Genomic DNA, 16616 nt, shown 5'->3' with positions numbered 1-16616 from the left:
TCCCAAGCAAGCCTCTTGCTACTTCCTGCCCCTACAGTGGCCTATTCCACTTCTGACCGGTGTCAGTGGTTAGAACAATTCCTTCCTGTCTACCCACAATGTGTCCCTCAGGTTTCTCCACTCCCTGGAATCAGTTCTGCCCTCTGACACAAAGTGGGAGGGAGATAGCTTTGAACAGAAATTGTTGCTGTGGTTGGTGGCTACCTTTCCCAGGGAGCCAGGCCACACAGCGTCCAGCCAAAATGAGCCCCCAGGAAGAGACGTCCTTGGAGTCAGTGCTGCATAACAGTAGGCTATGTGTCTACCACCCCCCATCCCTGCCTCCCCTTTTAAAACTTTCCCCTAACATCTGGGCATGACTCTGCAAATGCCCTTTTGGTTTTGCTTTGTCCACCCTCCTGATGTCCTGGCTCCCCGGGCTGGGTCATCCAGTCTCCCAGACCAAAGTGGAAGCAGCCAGCCCACCTATCCTTCTTCCCCAAATACTCCTTCCTCCTCCCCTCCTCCACTTCAACCCTGCCTGCCCATCATCTGGCCCATTACCCTGGGACTCCTAGAGTTAAGTCTGTGGCCTACAAACTCCCTATATTGTTGGCCTTTTTGAGCAACATTCTTTCACCCTTCACTGTAAGGGAAACCTAACCTCCCTGCTCCCTCAGAGCGAGGATAACAATACTTTCTCTGGAACAAACGGGGAGGATCAGTAGAGTGGCACCTTAGAAACGCAAAATTTCTACACTGGATGTAGAGCATAAGTGTTGTGGACCAATGGCGCAGAGGAGGAAAGGCTATGCAGCCACCAGAGGTCGCTTAGCCTAAGAAATGCCTCCCATGAATCAAAAGGGCAAATGGGCATTCTAAATCTTCAACCCTGGGCAACCACCTAGTTTCCCCAGCCGAGTTCAGGCCCTCCTTTACCTTGCTAACACTCTGCTCAGAATTTCTGAGGTGGATGGAACAGCAGTATTGCAAACTGCAGGACTTTGCCGAGGCACAGGCATTACCTAGAGCTGAAGACTCTCCCTCTCACCTAGCATCATCAGATCCCTTCCCTTCAAAGCCCAGGCCAGATGACCCCAGGGGGACTTGCTTGATCCGGACAGGAATGCTCTTGACCCACCAAAAGGAGAGTGCATTTATTGTCCACGTGTTTTGAGCACACGCACACCTCCCCCCCACACACATACACGAACACGTTGCTTCCTCTCCCTGCTTTGGTCCCCAAAACAGTTCCTTTAGGGCATCAACTGTTTAATTTCGCTTTATATCCCCAGAACCATGTACCCTGTAGGCGCTTAATAAATGCTTTACAAATATCATTACATTGGGGCAGCTAGGTGGCACAGTGGATAGAGCACCGGCCCTGAAGTCAGGAGGACCTGAGTTCAAATCCGGCCTCAGACCAAACACTTGACACTTACTAACTGTGTGACGCTGGATAACTCACTGAACCCCAATTGCCTCACTAAAAAAAAAAATTATTACGATGTATACAATGAGATGAAAGAGATGCTTATTCCTTGCTTTTTACTGAACAACCAGCTAGATGCAGAAAGCACTCTGTTCTCCCCGTACACATAGGTATGTGTATGTGAGAGTGTATGTAGAAGCGTCACATGTTATACAGGAAATATTCCCTGGCTGTTTCTGGCTGAGCAAAAGTGAGGCGGGGGCTGGCTTCTGTCCAAAAAGAGTTCCTTTAGGGCATCAAATGTTTAATTTTTCTTTATATCCCTAAAACCATGTATCCTGTAGGCACTTAATAAATGCTTTAAAAATATCATTAAATTGTATACAGTCAGACTATAGATCCCCAGACCTATAGGAAAGAGATGCTTATTCCTTGCTTTTTACTGAACAACCAGCTAGATGCAGAAAGCACTCTGTTCTCCCCATACACACAGGTGTGTGTGTGCACGCATGTATGTGTGAGTGTATGTAGAAGCGTCACATGTGTGAAACAGGGAATATTCCCTGGATGTTTCTGGCTGAGCAAAAGGGAGCTGAGGGCTGGTTTCTGGCCACTTCTGGCCAGGTCAGGACTGAATAGCTCATAATTTTAGATGACAAGGTGTTCCCTAATTGGCTGCTGAGCTCAAAAAGCTAATGACTCAGTGGATGTACAAAAGGGAGCTGCCAGCTTCCTGCTTCTCTCCTCCTTTCTGACTTCCATCTTAGCTGTGACTCTGTCAGCGTCATGATGCCATTCCTGTGAGGGGTAGAAAATGATAGGTCCTTCTCCATCCTGGTGCCATGGCAACCACGCCCCTGCTCCCCATCTGGAGCGGCCTCAGTGAAGCAAGCTTGCACTAGGGCCTCTGGCTGCCTCTGCGTCTTTTATGTTTGTTCTTTCTCGATCTTAGGCGAATGAGCATCCCATAGGATTGGTGACAACCTTGTGAGTTCCAAAAATCTAAAGATCTTGGGACCAATGAGAGGGCTGGCTGGTCGCAGGAGCTGTACCATTTCCGGTTATTTCATGAAATGTTTTTGGTTTTCTGTCATCCATTCTTTCTTTCGTGGTATGCATGGCTTTGCTCAGATTTTCTCGTTTCTGGGCTAGGAATGGTGACACACTCCTGTAATATTGCTGCTGGGGGAGGAGGGTGAAAGGGGGGAGGGGGAGAGCTGAGGTTGGTGGATCAATCGAGCTTGGGAATCCTGAGATGGGTGAAGGGAAGGTGAGGGGAATAATCCTTTATTATGTGCCAGGTACTGTGCTAAGGGCTTTTATGAATACATATTGGCTCATTTGATTTTCACAACGACACTGAAAGGTAAGTGCTTTTATTATCCCTGTTTTACAGTTGAGGAAACTGACAGAGACATAGGTGAAGTGATTTGCCTAGGATTGTGCATCTAAGTAAGTGTCTGAGGCCAGAGGAGTCAGGCTTCCTGACTGCAGGCCCAGCGCTCCATCCCTGAACCACCTGCGGCAGAAGGGCCAGAGCTGATCAGGTAGGTACACCTGTGTGACACCAACATGGTGAGCTCCCTAGAGGAGGGCACAAGCAGGCTGGTGCAAGGGAAGCAAACCGGTTCAGGCCAGAAACAGAGTGTGGATTAGCGGTGGGTTCAGGCATCTGAATGTCACGCAGCTGGACTCCCAGCCTGGGGGAGATAGGGAGACCCAGTCTCAAAACCAACAAAAAGATGGTCCAGTTTATGTTCAAAATCATCAATCCTCCTTTTCAGTTTTTTTTTCATTAAGAACTGTAATCTCACTCTTTTTCTCTTCCTTCAGTTCCTTTCTTGAACTTTCCACCTATTGAGGCTCTCCAGTCCAGTGCATTCTCGTCTAGGATTCTAGTTGGAGTTTTGGCAGAAATATCTCCTCTTCTGGAGTTTCAAACTAAGATTTTCTTACCCCATCATATTTCTTTACTGTATTAGAAATTGTCTTTGCTCATTTCCTCTGTATTTTTGCTGTTTTATTTTCCCCCTGCAGTGGCTTCTTTGAAATGCTTTTGTTTCTATTACTAATTTTAATAATCGGTTTTCTCGGTTAAATGTGGTGCATTTCTAGGTACTCTGAGGTGGTAATGAGGAGCTAGGCATGTATATAAGTTGTTGCTAGATCTCAGTCCCATTCGTTGAAAAAGAAAAAGCTGATGCCCAGGGAAGGAAGGGGTAGAGGAACTTAGAAGGGCAGCGCTGAAAGTGACCTTTGTAATGTTCAAATACAACCTCCTACTCTTTACGTAGGCAAAAAAAATGAGGCTCAGAGAATGGACTTGGGAGCAGCTAAAGGTAGAGCAGGAGGTGATATTAGAGAAGATAAGAGAACCTCACCATGCTACTGTAAAGGAAGACATGAAGACGAAAGAAGGGCAGGTATATTAGATAAGAGTACTGACAGGTGGAAGGCTTCTTAGTGGTAAAGCAAGTCAAAAAGGGCATTTTAAAAAATTAAATTAAATTAAATTTTAAAGGGCATTTTTCAAGTGAGGAAACGGAGGCTTAAAGAGGGGAAGGAACTTGGAGGATTGGTGACAGATAGAATGAGAAGAAATATTCCAAATTGACCAAAGCCCAAATGGCCAAGATGCACTTACAGTAAATAGAGAGAAAACACAGACAATTCTCCCAAGTTACTGAGATCAATCATAGGCCAGCAGAACTGAGAACATGAAAGAAATGGAAGAAGACTGGCAAACTAATGAAATGCCAGAGACTGAACAAATCCATGAAAACCAGAGAGTTGATTCAGTACCACGGGTTACTATAGCTAAAAGGGGAACTTATTGCAGAAAGAAAACTACAGAGCTCTCTTTATAAACTAAAACAGTAAAATTATGTGACGTGTGGGTGACTTGAGAAACAGGCTAGACAGATTCCCTGAGAGCCTCCTCAACTGTCTCTGGAGTTGTAGGATCTGGGTGCAAATTTGGCTTCTCATATTTACATCAGTGTGAGTGAGGGCCAGTCCGTTCCCCTCCCTGGGACTCAGTTTCCTCCCCTGTAAAAGAAGGAGGTTTTCCTAGATGACCTTCTGAGGCCCCTTCCAGCCTAACTCTATCTTGCCCTAGCTGGGGGCAGAGCAGCACCTGTGGTCCTCTCTGCTCCTCCCCCTCTGCTCCTCTCTCTCCTGTGGGTGCCCCTCTGGCCCTCCCCTCCCCTCTCTCTGCCCCTTCCCATGCCCTTTCCTGCATCCCTTATCCCAGGGGGCAGAGCAGCACTTATTACCCTCTCTGCTCCTCTCCCTCCCTGTGGGTGCCCTCTGGACCTCCCCTCCTCCTCTCTCTGCACCTTCCGTGCCCTCCTGCATCCCGTTACCCCTAGTGGGCAGAGCAGCAACTCTGGGCCTCTCTGCTTCATACCCTCTGCTCCTCTCTCTCCCTGTGGGTGCCCCTGTGGCCCTCCCCTCTGCCTCTCTCTGCCCCTTCCTGTGACTTCGCCTGCATCCCTTTATCCCTAGGGGGCAGAGCAGGCTCCTTCCTTTCCGTCCTTGGGAGACCTCCAGGCAGGGTGTCTCTGAGGGTCTCCTAAGAGAGGAAGGCCTCATTTATGATCCTCTTCCATCCTCTAGGTGGGAGGGCCAAGGGTCTGGGGTCTGGGGGGGCAGAGCCCCAGAAGGAGCTTCTGGAGGCACTGAAGCCACTATGCTTGCGTTTCATCAGGGGTCTTACTGCGAGGTGCTGCCTTGGGCCTCTTAGGCCTGACAAGGCCTTTACCACGTGGCCATGGGGGCCTTTGGCCAATCAGAAATGGGGTGGGGTGGTTTCTGCAGGGCATTCAATAGGGGATGATTTAATATAATATGATATATTATTTGATTATTATTTTATTTCATTGTAATATACATATTTCATGAAGGGCTGAGGGTTCTGCATTTAGGTGAATCATGGAAAAATAGGTGGAAATGTTATTATTGATGAATGAGGAAGTAGGTAAAAGACTCCTGATTACCCTAGGGCTTGGCTTGAGAGAGGTGGCCCACACTGAGGTAGGTGACCCCTTGTGTATTGCTGGCCAGAAGGGGAAGCCATAGCTGCTGACTAGGGGCACTCCTCCCCTCACCACCTATTCCCATTGACTTTCTGCTAAAGCCCATAAAATGGTCGTGTACCTGCTGGGCCTTTAGACTGTACAAAGGGTCTTTTTTTTTTGGGGGCAATTGGGGTTAAGTGACTTGCCCACGGTCACACAGCTAGTCAGTGTCAAGTGTTTGGTCTGAGGTGGGATTTGAACTCAGGTGCTTCCTGACTTCAAGGCGGTGCTCTATACTGCACACCTAGCTGCCCCTGTACAGAGTCCTGCAGAGGGTCCATCCGTCCAGGACTAGGGCAGGAAGAGACAGGCTGATCATCCTCCCCCAGACCTAAACCCCCCTCCTCTCAATCTGCCAGTCAAAGCAGAGAGAACATTGAACTGAGAATCAGGAAATCTGCGTTCTGGCCCCAGTCCTGCAATGAATGAACTTATGAGATCAAGGATAGCATTTAGCCTCTCAGAGTCTCAGTTTCCGCTTCTAGAAAATGAATTGGTAGGACTCTGTGATCTCTAACTGACCGAACTGGAACCTTAGAGCCCAAAGAATTCATGCCTCAGCACTTGGATTAATGGACATCTGGGAGCTGAACATTTGGACTCAGTCATGCCTTCTGAGGTCATAAGTTTTCTCTTCCCTTAGAGGAGGGCAGATGGTATCCCCCAGATCATGTATGCTCCCTAAAGACCAGAAAGGTTTGTTCTTCTCTTTGGCTCCCCAGGACCTACCTCGCTCACTGCCTGGCACAGAGTAGGAACCGTCTACCTGCAGATTTGCATTCAGCAAGGAGAGTGTGCACTCCTGGCCATGGGCCTCTCTGTGGTCTCTCAGGCTGGGAACCACCCTAGGGCAGGGGGGTCCCTCTTGTGGCTCTCTTGGCTTGGCAGAAATGTCACTCATTTACACCCGTGTTGGTTTTTGTTCCAGGTTTCTCCAAGAGAAAGAGTTAGCTGACAGAAGTCTCCAAAGGCAAGTTACCCATACCAGTGAAAGCCCAGATGCGGTGGGTGGCAAGATCCCTGGGGGCCAGGGCCCTTGGTGTCTGTAGCCACTCAGCACACAGTCCTGCCCAGGCCTTCCTCCTCTCCCTCACGCCCCTAGAGAGCCCTCTGTTTTGTAGGGAAGCCCTGGTGACAGTCGCAGTCTGGGCCCAGCTCCTGTCCTTGCCCCAGAGGCAGGGGCTTCTATCTCTGAGCCTCTCTGCCCAGCCCTGCCCCTTCTCACTGCCCCCTGGAGGGGCTCAGTCAGCAGCTGAGGATTCTCAGTGAAGGGCCCAGATGAAAGGGGTGGGGCCTTTTTCCAGACAGCAAGGGTCTCCATGACCACAGGACACTGGTAGTCCTTCTTAGCCATTTGTGAGCCTCGTGCCCCAGGGCCAGACTGGCGAGGCCCAAGACGCCCCTTTCAGAATCATGTTGGTTTTCACTCAAAGAGGAAGGAAACACTAACTTGAGCTTAGGAGTTATATCCCAAAGTGTCAAGTTAGGGAGCCTTGCTTCCAGCCTCCCCTTTGGAAAGGTTTCAGGTCTTTCTGTTCCTGTGGACTGAACCATCACAAAACCCAGGGGAAGGAGGAAGGGAAGGGAAGAAGCCTTTCCTCCACCTACATTGGGCCAGGCACTATGCTAAAGTCCTTTACAAGTCTCTCACTTGAGTTTCACCACAGCCCTGGGAGGCAGGTTCTGTTCTTAGCCCCATTTTACTGTTGAGCAAACTCAGGCAGACAGGTGATACGGCTTGCCCTCGGTCCCATGGCTAGCAAGTGCCTCACGATAGCTCTGAACTCAGAGCTGCGTTAAATGCTGGTGTTTTCGAAGGAAGAGATGTTGTGTTTAATCAAACAGTGAGAAAATGGCCCTGCCTGTCCCTCTTCACATTTTCTTTCCCAGCTGTACATTTAAATGAAATTTGCTCTTTTTTTGTCAGGTGATAACCCCCTCCCCTTCACTCCCCTAATGGAAACAGCGGCTTGTACAAACCTATTGGATTGAACACACCATCTAAACCTGCTGTCTGACCACGTGCACTTAAGTTAATTTCGATGAAGAAATAGACTGTTTCCCCCATTTGTTATCACCCCCATCTATCACCCCATTTCTGAGTACAAGCCCTCCCTTATAATAAATCAGTCTGGCCTCAAAGTCCCAAAGCACATGTTGGCAAGTCAGGCCTTGGGCAAGCTACCACCTTTCAGGAGACCCCAGGCCAGGGGCCTCAACGTCCAATGGAAAAGGTTCCCTGAGGGCCAAATTGACTTAGAAAGGCAGAAATGAGCATTACCTACTTTGAAGTCTGTTGTTTATTCTGCTCAGCATTTCCCAATTCCATTTGAATCTGCTTTGGGCTTCCCCCACCTCAAGGGACTGTTCCACCACTGCTCTAAGCAAATCTGTAAGACTCTAAGTGCAGAGAAAGTATTGGCCTGCAGAGTGAGGAGTAAGGGGGATTTTTCTCATCTGCACAAGGAGATCACAGCCCAACCTGCCTGGAGAGCTTCCATTGCTTTATCTGAAAACTGCCTCTTCATCTCCTTTGGCCTCTCTTCTAGGAAACTAGGTCTTTCCTGCCCTCCCCTACCCCATGGCAATGGAGGCTGAGTAGCTTCATCCACTGAAGGCTCCACCCCAGCCCCATGGCTGTGCTTTCAGTAGGAGAACAGATGGGGGGTGGGGAGGGGTCTCCCAGGGTAAGCTTTCTCCCCACCTCCTCCTGCCTTGCTCCGGAGAAAACATGGTTACCCCCACCCAGCTCTGATGACTAAGGTTTCACTTACAGTGAAGGGGGTGGAAGAAATGTTGTTTGAAAAGGTCAAGGGTAGAGGAGAGCTGGTAGTCCACACAGCAGGGTTTCCAGAAGAGCAGCAGCAATGGGCCACATGATGGCCTAGAAGGGTTGCAGTAACTCGGAAATAGAGGAAGAGGAGTAGGAGGAAGCAGCAGTAGGCTGCCCTTTCTACCCAGTGCTGGGAGAATGGCTGTCCGAAACCAGGGAGCCAGGGCAACGAGAGGGGGGATAGCCAAACCCAAACCAAGAAGAGATTTGTGGAGAGGACGGGGGACCCCATTCAGGCCTTAGTGTCTGCTGCTTTGATGGTCCTGGTACAGAGCTGAAGCCAGGTCGGGGAATGAGAATTGGGGAGCAGCGAAAGAACAAACAAAGGAGACAGAGGAGATGTATCCTGAGCCAGGCCTGCCTATTCCTTTCAGGTGGCCTCCTCAGTCTGATTTCTCCCATCCTCCCTCTCCCTGCCTTGGAGAGGTGGTCAAGGAACTCCCCGTTTGCAGAGACCCAGCCCAGGCTCCATGCCTGGATAGTGCCCTCAACCTCTGCGCTTCCTCGCTCCCTGAATCCAATGTCCCTCCGCACCAGTATGCATACACTCGCCTCTAGTGACCCTATGTGCCTGCTGTCCTTCCCAAGGTCCCGCAGCCACGTCCAAGAGCTCGAGGCAGCAAGAGAAGCTGCCTACTAGTGACCGGAAATGATTACCCGTTCTCAAGTGAGTAAGAAGGAGGATGTGGCTGTGAGGAAATTGGCACGCCTTATGATAAAGCAGAAGAAGCAGGCCAAAAAGCAGGTGATTAAAGAGGAGCATCAGATCAGAGCTGAGGCCAAGAAGAAAGCAAAAGTCCTGAAGAAGAAGCCGACCAGCGGGAAGGTAGAAGCCAAGCGCCCTGCAGTGGGCCCCAGTGGCAATAATGGCCGCCGTGGCCAAGCTGGTCCCCGTGGACGAGCTTTTTCCTGTGGCCAAGCTCGCCCCCTGGGTCTTGCCGGCCAAGCCGGGCCCTATGAGCAAGCTGGTCCCCACTCAGCTCAACCACCTGCGAAGCTCCCATGAAGGCAAGAAAGGTATGAAAAAGTATGACAAGAGGGGCAGGCTGAATCTGAATGGAGAAGACCTTGGTGACTGCCTGGAGAGAGAGCGCCGGGGCTGCTTCTATCCATGCCCAGAGTGCCAGTCCACCAAGTGTGGGCCCACCTGCTGCCGCACCCAGAAGTGGATTTACGAGGCCATTGCCAACGAGGGCGGAGATGTGGTCAGCACCTTCCCATTTCCCCACGCTAAGTATTGGCCTGAGCTCCACGTGGCTGTGTGTCTCGGTGTCTGTGTGTCTCTGTGTGCCTCTGTTCCTGGCTGAGCATCCCTGCCTGGAGAGGCAGCTGGCCTGGCAATCCTGACTCCTGTCGGTCCCCAGCAATATTGCCATGAGCACCCCGGGAGCTTGTCCTCCCTCTTCTCCCAAATGCCTTCACTCTCAGCCCAGGCGTAGGTAAAAATGCAGGTGGAAACCAAGAGGGCTTCCACCCACAGGGGACCCCAAGCGGCCATCTTGACTGAGATTTCCTGCCGACGTCTCTCCTAAAGCTGAGTCTTTTGGAACTTGAGAATTTCCTTCCACAGAAGGTGGAATGTAGTCCTGCACTGCCCCCTTCCAGCTGCAGCCATCCCTAGAGCCAGGCCAGAATTCTCCAGGTTCCTAAAACTCTTTCCTGTTTCAGTTAGTGCTAGATATACAAACAGAAAAAGAACAAAGAAAAAAGGATCTTTCTCCCATTTGTCATGTGTTTGTTCTCACGTCTAGATGGTCATGTAGGTGTCTGTCCTATGTTGTGTCTGTGATGTTTTCTACATGGTTCCGTGGTTCTAGAGTTGGACTTTCTGACAACTACCACTTGCCTAACAGCTTTTTTGCTCTCATCTTGTTGCAGGTATTAAAGGAGTCTGGATTCTCCTGGGACTCTTCTCAGAGTCTCCCTTCTGCAGTTTATAAAGTGGAAAAAAATGTATATATACATATATATTTCAGATAGTTTTGAGACTGCACAACAGAAGAATATATACTGTTAAAGTGAAAGCAGATAAAAAAGAATAAAAAAAGTTTCTGAAGTTAATTTATCGTTGCCTTCATTTCAGAACAACAGGGAGGGAGGAGGCTGCACCCTGTCTGTGCCAGACACTGTGCTAATCGCTGGGGACACACGGGCAAAGCTCAAGCAGTCCCTAGCCTCAAGGAGTTTTCTTTCAGGGCACGTAGGCACCTGGCAGATGGAGAAGGGCGCTCCAACAGTGGTCCTCTGGAGACGCCTCTCCTGTGGCCCACCATGCCCAGCTGCACCTCTCTGGTTATTCCCCTGAAACAATGTTACAGAGTGCTAGGATCTCAATTCCTCCCTAAGGAAGACACAGACACACACACAGACAAACACACAGACACACGCACATACATAGAAAGGGGGGTGAGGGAGAAGAAGGGGAACAGCAAAGATTCATGGTGATGCACAAGAGGGACAGAGAGGGAAGGGGCTTGGTGAGCTGGCCAGAGTTCATGCAGTGGCAAAACATGGTGGGTAAGGGCCTCAAGTCCTGTCTTGGGCAGATGGGAACAGTTACCTGGAGAAAGGTCAAGCAGTGTGACCTGCACACCCTCTTCCAGGTGAGGGTGGTCAGCTCTCATTGTAGGGCTGGCTTGTGGGAGAAGAATGAATCTTGATTCCTCTGACCCCAGGGAATCAAGCAGGTGGGATGGCTGGAAATTGCAGGGTGGAACTTGGCCTCCATGGCAGTGGAAGGGGTGGTCCCTGGAACTGCTAGCTCCTGCACAATGGAAGTTTTCAATCCGGGTAGCATCCATGATGCATGCTTCTAGCCAATTTACCTTTAAGGCAGAGACACTACTTACTTACACCTTTTCCTCAATGACTAAACACTGAAACCTCTCCACAAGTGCAATCCAACTTTATTAGTCAAATACAGCAAATGAAATGAACAACAGCCAAGTCTCAGAAGGAACCATTAGCCTGCTTCCTAAAAGTCGCACTAAGTATCTTTTCCACTGGTGGCCATGGCAAGGTACCCTACCAAGCTGGAGAAAGGCTTTAGGGACCAGCCCAGCAATGAGGTGTGTGTTTATTGTGGAAGGGACAGTCAAGGTGCCCACTGAGAGGACAAGGTAGCAGCTTCCAGTGGGTAATGGGAGGGTGGGGGAGGAGGAATGGGGAGGGGGTCAGGGAAGCATGTGTGTGTGTGTGTGTGTGTGTGGTGCGCACCTGTGTGGGCCACAGCGACTCTCAAATGCTAGACAGGGGACTTAGAAGACATGTTTTCTTAGGAATGTCGTTTTTCCCCAAGCCAGTCCAGACTGCTGTGTTATTGCTAGGTTTTCTAAAATAATTATTCTTTCCTTCTCTGTCTGTCTTTGACTCTGTCTCTTTCGGTCTCAATATCTGTTTCTCTTCCTTTTTGTCTCTCTGTCTCTGTCTCTCTTTGACTCTGCCTCTATCTTAATGTCTCTCTCTCCGTCTGTCTCTCTGTCGCTCTTCACTACCACTCTCAAATTCCATCTGTTAAGCATGGAGAGAGTGTGTGATCGTGAACCTGTCACAGACCTGATTATATATACATGTAGTTATAAATACATACGCGCACATGTCTTAGCCCCCACCACACTCGACCCACAGGTTGTCAGGAGGCCACTTCAGGGCAGAGACTGTGCTTCATTTCACTTCCTCACCTTACCCAACAGCAGGCCAGTGACCTGCACATCCCAGCCTGGTAGCTGACCACATGACCGTTGAATTGACCTCGCTTACCCAATCCCTCCTTTGCTCTAAAGCCCCTCACCCTTTCTGTTCTACACTGGTTTGCACTCGTTCCATCATGCCACAACAGGGTCACTGAGTCCCAAGCCCTGTGTGACTTGTGTCCCCCACAATAGACTGTAGGCATTTTGAGAACCAGTCCATGGGGATTTCCCACACACATCACTGCCCTATTACTCTGCAAGGCATAGTCTCAGGGAGTCGCCTGGGTCTCTAAGATGTCATGTGACTTGCTCCAGGCACCTCAGTGACTCTGTCCTCCATGGCCGGATGACTTTGGCAGTTAGGACTTCCGGTCTTCATTGGGGACCAGCCATGTCTACAGCCCCAGTTCCAGTGAAGAGCCTCAGTGGCAAAGAACCTCTTGCTGTTTTGGCATTGTGCTTCCGTTTACTCCGCTGATGTGACTTCACACAGATTTGCTTGAACTGTCTGCCCTGACCACAGCCCTATTGTCTTGCATCTCATATGAGTGAAGAGGCCACAAGCTACCATCATTTGCTCCCGGCACAGACGTCGTCAAGTAAGAAGATTCACTGAAATCATTCCTATGAATCACTTTCACCCACACTGGCAAATTCGCCCACACGCTGGTTGCCGAAGCCTTCCAACAAAGCAGGGAGGTAGCATTCAGGTGGGACACCTTGGGAAGACTTTTGATCTCTCTAACACTGCAATCAGGCTTGCCACCACGAGGCCGACTCTCCTAGGGTAAGACGCAGAGATAACTATCATGTTGAAAACGGTACCTGATTAGTGGCCTAGAGACATATATAAGAAGAGAGCTAGCTGGGGCTTACGGGCAAAACAGCGTTTCCATTTGGGGGATATAAGTGGGGAGGAGGTAAGGTTCGAATGGGACTTTACAGGGTGGTAGGAATTGAATTGAACAGGTGAAGGGAGGAGAGGGCAGTGCGGGGAGGGGTTGTGTGTGTGGAGGGTGTCCAGCCATGGAGAACAATACGAGCAAAGGCAGACAGGGGGCGGGAAAGGGTAGGGGGGCTTCAAGAAAAGAGGGGAGTCCAGTTTGGCTGAAGCCTAGGCTAGCTTGGTAGGGAGTAGCCTGAGATAAGGCAGGAAAGATAAGGATGTGCCAGATTGGGAGGCCTTGAATGCCAGGAAAGGAGGTTACGCTTCTTTAACTGAATTGGCAATAGGGAGCCATGGAAGATTTTTGAGCAGAGCAAAACCACAACCAGATGTATGAACAAGGAAGATGAGTCTGGCATTGGGATGCAAGATGCGTTGAATGGGAGAGAGTGTGGACTATTGCAGTAGTCCATGAGGAGCACAAAGAGAAGATGCACAGTCACAGCAGGAACAGAGAGGAGGACACACATGTAAGATGGCTATCCCAAGGAGGAGGGAACACTCAGAGTTGGTAAGTGAAGGGGATGTGAGAAGTGAGAGATGTGGGAGCTTGTTAAGGCTTTGAACAGGGGACATTGGAAGGAATAGTGAAATGAGAGGATGCAGCTGCTCTGTGGGAAAGATGATGGGCTCACGCTTATGTGATGATGTCCTGAAAACCGTTGAGCTTATGGGGCTGGAGCTGTGAAGAGAACTCATCTGTGGGGAGGTGTTAGGTGAAGCTGATAAAGAAGTGGAGAAGATCCCCAAGGGATTCTCAAGGGAGGCTAGAGGCAGCATCTTAGGAGGTCTGGAAGAAGATGATTAGCCCTACAAAGAAACCAAGAAGCATCATTGGGGAGTGGTAGGTTGAGAACCAGGAGAAGGTGGTGTGTATAAGGCCAAGGGATGAAGAGATGGTCAGGGGTGTCCGATGCTGCAGAGGGGCCGCGGAGAATGGGGACTGAGAAAAAAGTCAGTTTATGGGGATTCGGAAAACTATGGAGACACGCCTATAAGTTCATGCAGAGGGAAGTGAGGAGAATTAGGGGAGTAGTGTAATAGCTTAACACAATACTGATCATCAGAGAGGTATGAAAGACCTCAGAGCTGTGACTAAGGCAAGGATCGATTCTGAACCAGTTATAGTTTCCTCGACGTGGCTTCCGGATGTGGCCAACGTGATTACGTGTTTTTTTCTGACGGTAGATATTTTGTGGGATTGTAGGACAGGAGGGGAGCTATGTTGACGTGTAATCATAGATAGGTAGAAAATTATATTTTATTCAATGAAATAAATGAATTTGACTGTAAATTATTAAGACCCAAGTTTAGGAGGTGGTATTCATTATCAGGTTTTCAAGAAAACACTAATTTTTTTATACAAAGAAGAGACCATATGGATCCGTTTTCCTGGTTTTTAAAAGTCTCTTCTGCTTTTTCCTTCTTTTTCTCTTGTAAAATATTATTTGTTTGGGAATACTTATCTGGGAGGCCAGAGGGGAAGAGGCATTGGGAGCAAGATTGGTGCTGTAAAAGCAAAAAGAAGCAGTTCAGTTTATTATTGTTTTAAAGATCGGGCCATTAGCTTTAGTGAGTAGCAGGTCATCAGTGACTTCAAAAAAGCAGTTTCTATAGCTCTTTGAGGGAGGAACCTAGAGGAGAGAGGTGAGTGAGCAAATGGAAACACTGGGGGAAGCCAACCTTTCGGGCAAGTTTAAAAATGAAAGGGAAGGTGGATGTGGGATGTTAGAAGGGTCAAGGAAGGAGTGTCTAGGCCATCTGCAGTAGATACAGTTTTAGATAGTCTTTGCTTTAAGAAATATCCAGCTAATGTTTGTCTACAAGGTGTCTACTTCAGAAATACATTTGGCTGAATTCAGGTTAAAATCTCATGCAAAGCACTTTGGATTTGAAGTGTCCTGGCGTGCCCAGACAGAGGAACCACTGAAGCAAATGTGTTGCTCATAGCATCAGGGTGACATGAAGGAAGCAGCTTGTGAATAGGATAACCTTCTGCTGTGGACGGAGACTGATCTGGGTGTCCGTCCCATGTTCCTGGACTCTCAGCATCTTGGGGCTAATTATATAGCAATAAAGTCTTTACTCATGACTTCCACTTATAGAAATCCTGATCCAATTTGTCACCGTTAATGTGGATATATCCAGGGGTGTGCTGGAGCGCATTTTAAATTTTCATTTGAATATTGCTACCTTGCAAATTGGCAAACACTACAAACCAGGGCACTATTTCTTGCTTTTTTCACGGTCGAGGCTAAAGAGAGTAAAGGAAATATGTTAGTAATACAGGTTAAATCTAAAACTGGGTTCTGTGCACATCTCCCCCACACACCTGGAGAGCTGGTTGTTAAATATTTACCACCATAACCCTGGACACATCTACTCACTGGAGGATGGTAGAAGGCACAGAAGTTGGAAGGTGGAGTATATGGGAGCTGGTCGTTTATAGGATCATATTTGTTGTTGAATCGTTTCACTCACGTTCGACTCTCCGTGAGTCCAGCTGGGGTTTTCTTGGCAGAGATACTGGAATGGTTTGCCATTTTCTTCTCCAGCTCATTTTATACATGAGGAAACTAAGGTAAACAGGGTTAATTGACTTGCCCAGGGTCACACTGCTAGTAGGTGCCTGAGGCTGGATTTGAACCAAGGATGATGTCTCTTCCTAACTCCAAACTCAACACTCTTATCTACCACAACCCTACCTGGCTTCCCATGGGGCCACATCAGTCCCTGAAAAATGCTAGAGACTCACCAGAGAGGGAAGGAGAAGAGTTTTGACTGATTCCAGGCTGAGAGGTGAGTCTTCTATGTTTTTTGTGGGGTTGCATAAAATCCATCCTATGTGCAATGTATTCTTAGCCTCAGTACTTGCAAGGGACCAGAGGGTTCTTTAAGTGTCCTTCAGTGACCCAGGCATGACTCAAACACTGATGTTCCCACAGAGAAGCCAAACAAAGCGGATTAGTGAGAAGCCCTCCAGAGGGAATGCTGTCCCTGTTAAGGCAGACTTTCAGCTGAGGGCCACGTCTTGAAATATCTGTGATCCAAAATGCACTTCTTTCCTTTAGGGTGAAAAAGGAACTCCCCCGTTTAGCTTTGAAAACCCTTCACAAAGTGGCCCCAACCTGCCTGTGTAGCTCCATTGGACATCCCTTCCCTTCCTGCACCCTGTGTTCCGCCAAACTGGCTCCCTCTGTGTTCCTCACTCACAAGACCCCATCTCCCACCTCCATGCCTTTGCACTGGCTGTCCCCCCCGCCTGCAATGCCCTCCCCATGAAGCCTTTCCTGATTCCCACCCCCCACCTGCGAGTGCCCTCTTTCCCCAACTACAATATACGTATGCGTGTGTATATATGTATTTATACTCTTTTTAGTTATACTGTGGATATTATCATTATTATTATTATAAGTATTTTGTCATCCCTATTGGAATGTTATCTCCTTGTGAGTAGGGATTGTGTCCTCTGCAATACCAGAGCTTAGCATAGTGCCTGTCACATGGTAGGTGCTTCTTGAGGAGTTGCTGATTGATTGTAGAAAAGAAGACAGACTTAATTGATTACCAAAGAGAAGATATGAGTTTAAAGTTGTGTCATTTAAAAGAGTAAAATTGCGTTCAGAACTCATGATATTAAATCAAAACAATCCTG

Source organism: Phascolarctos cinereus, unplaced genomic scaffold (genome assembly GCF_003287225.1).
Source record: "Phascolarctos cinereus isolate Bilbo 61053 unplaced genomic scaffold, phaCin_HiC Scaffold_14;HRSCAF=489, whole genome shotgun sequence".
NCBI classification, from domain to species: Eukaryota; Metazoa; Chordata; class Mammalia; order Diprotodontia; family Phascolarctidae; genus Phascolarctos; species Phascolarctos cinereus.
The sequence above is the reverse complement of the archived record's forward strand: the minus strand, read 5'-3'. Positions refer to the sequence as shown.